Raw genomic sequence first — 3,024 nt, 5'->3', positions numbered from 1 at the left:
CATGATTCTGACATTAGAGGTCCTGTTTCTACTTCAATTTCAGATGTTCCTGAAGCTGGCAAGAAGGCTATTGTTGTCTATAGTCCTGTGGTCTCAAATCAAGATATTTTAACAACTAGCCAAGAAAATTTTGAAGTTCAAGCAAGTCAAGATGTTGTATTATTATCTAGTGAATATAATGTTCAAGTTGAAACAACTCAAGAAATTTTTCAAAGTCTCGAAAGTTTAGCTACGATTTCAAGCCAAGAACTAGCTACAACTGAGATTAATCCAACTGATATTGTTTTGTCCAGTCAAGGATTAAAACCATTGTATCAGGAGAATTTTCTGGATGAAGGTGTTATTCATGTTTTGTCTCAGGATAAAATTTGTAAAGCTTCTGATGTTCCTAAAGAAGTTGTTCATCTCTCAACTAAACAATGGCTTGAAGAACTTAGGGAGGTGCAGAAAAAAGCTACTGACAAGGCACAGCCTGTTGAGACTATTGATACCACATCCAACAAGAAACAGAATACTAAGAGAAAAATAACTCAAAAGAAAGATTCTACTAAGGCAAAAGGAAAAAAGAGAGAAAGAAAAGAGGAGTTGCTTTCTTTTGTGGCTTGATGTACTCGTGAAGAATCTTATAAAATTCTTAGGAAATTTTGGGATGATGAAGGGAGGCCTGATGGTGAGAAGAATATTATTTCTGATGATACTATTGTACAGTCTGCTGAATTATTTAGTTGTGATATTAACTGTGGTGCATATGGGGGTTATAAACTACAGTTAATCTCAAAATTTATGAGGCTTAACTGCAAGAGAGTATCAAAAATGAGGAGTTTAAGGCTGATGGTTGCTGATTACTGTTTCCTTACAAAATATTCAGAATTGTCTGATTCGTAAGTTTCTTTTTTATTTTTTATTTTTGTTGTATTGATTACTTTATTATATGATGACTTGTTTTACATATTCTGAAGTTAATATTTTAACTATTTTTATATATTACTTGTTACATATATTTTTTATTTTACTTATTCTAAATTTAATATTATATTGGTTACTTGTTGTATATGTTACTATTTTAGCAATTATTATTTGGTTACAATATATGTTACTTGTTTTGTATTATATATGATACTTGTTTTAGCAATTATAAATTGTTATTTCTACCCGGTTTACTTGTTTTATATGTTACTCGTTGTATTTAAGTTTTTTATTTTAGCAATTATAAATGGTTTGTTATACTTATTGTGTGGAGTTAATTGTTAATATGTTGTTAATATGTTACTTATTATATGGTGTTACTTGTATCATAATTGTCTGGTGTTACTTGTTTTAGTAGTTACTTTTCTTTTTGTTCATGTAAATTTTGTTACATATTATATGGTGTTTCTTGTTTCAGCAGTTTATTTAAGTTACTTATTGTTTATGTTTTAACAGGGAACTGTTAGTGTACTTTAGTGAATTCTACAGTTTGCCTCGAGAAGAATTTTTGACGTTATTTCAGAAGGAAATGATATCAAGTCGAATCTTGGATTGTTTTTTTATCCTGTTGAATTATGTTAAGGCTAATAAACAAAATAATGAGAATCCAAGATTATTTTTTGGTGGTGAATATATGGTAATATATTACTCATTTTTCTTTTTTTTCAGAATTTAATTTTTTTTGTATATATGTTATACAATGGCATTGTTTGTTTATACTTACTTTTTTTTATATTTATATATATAATACAGTGGCCTCTTTTATGCTGTTTATATAATGGAGAAGGTTGTATATCTGAGAAAGAAGTTTTTGGAGCATGGGATATGTGGATGGAATCTGTTAAATGTTGTGAATTATTTGATGCTGTGTTGGTATGTGTTCTCTTGGTTTTTTTTATTGCTTATATTGGGTTAATTTGATAAAAAAACTTGATACTCTGTTTTTTTTGTTATAGATTTTCATACCAATCTACTATGGAAAACATTATTCTGCTGTTGTCATAAACTTCATAACTGAAACAGTAGACTATTTGGATAATCGTACTTATTCAATGCAAGTGGAAGTTGAAGACAAAGGCAAATCAAAGAAAGGAAAAACTGCAAAAAAAATGGAAACTTTCAACAAATTTTGATGAATTTCACACAGAGTATTATACACTCACTTGGTACATAGTAAGTATTCATCATTGGATTCTTTATTTATAATAATTTTATAATTGTATGTGTTTATTGTATTTTTTATTCAGTTACTTATTTTTGGGTTTACAGGTTTTTGTGGATACTTGTTTTTGGGGTTACTTGTTTTTGGAGTTACTTGTTAAGAGTTACTTGTTTTGTGGGATTACTTGTTTTCGGGGTTACTTGTTTTTTGAGGTTACTTGTATTTTTGGATTACTTATTTTTGGGATTACTTATTAGGAGTTACTTGTTTTTGGGATTACTTGTTAAAATTTACTTATTTGGGGGGTTAGGGTTACTTGTTTTTTGAGGTTACTTGTATTTTTGGATTACTTGTTTTTGGGATTACTTGTTAGGAGTTACTTGTTTTTTGGGTTACTTGTTAAAATTTACTTATTTGGGGGGTTACTTGTTAAAAATTACTTGTTTTTTAGGGTTACTTGTTTTTTGGGGTTACTTGTTTTTGGAGTAACTTGTTTTGTAGGGTTACTTGTTTTTGTAGTTACTTGTTTTTTGTGGTTACTTGTTAAGAATTATTTGTTTTTGGGGTTATTTGTTTTTAGGGGTTACTTGTTAAGAGTTACTTGTTTTGTGTGGATACTTGTTTTTTGGGTTACTTATTAAAAGTTACTTGTTTTGTGGGATTACTTGTTATGAGTTACTTGTTTTTGGAATTACTTGTTATGAGTTATTTGTTTTTGAAGTTACTTGTTAAGAATTACTTGTTTTGTGTGGTTACTTGTTTTTTGGGGTTTACTTGTTTTTGGAGTTACTTGTTAAGAATTATTTGTTTTTGGGGTTTCATGTTTTTTGACGTTACTTGTATTTTTGGATTACTTGTTTTTGGGATTACTTGTTAGGAGTTACTTGTTTTTGGGG

The sequence above is a fragment of the Chenopodium quinoa genome, unplaced genomic scaffold (genome assembly GCF_001683475.1).
Source record: "Chenopodium quinoa cultivar QQ74 unplaced genomic scaffold, ASM168347v1, whole genome shotgun sequence".
NCBI classification, from domain to species: Eukaryota; Viridiplantae; Streptophyta; class Magnoliopsida; order Caryophyllales; family Amaranthaceae; genus Chenopodium; species Chenopodium quinoa.
This window is presented reverse-complemented; position numbering follows the sequence as displayed.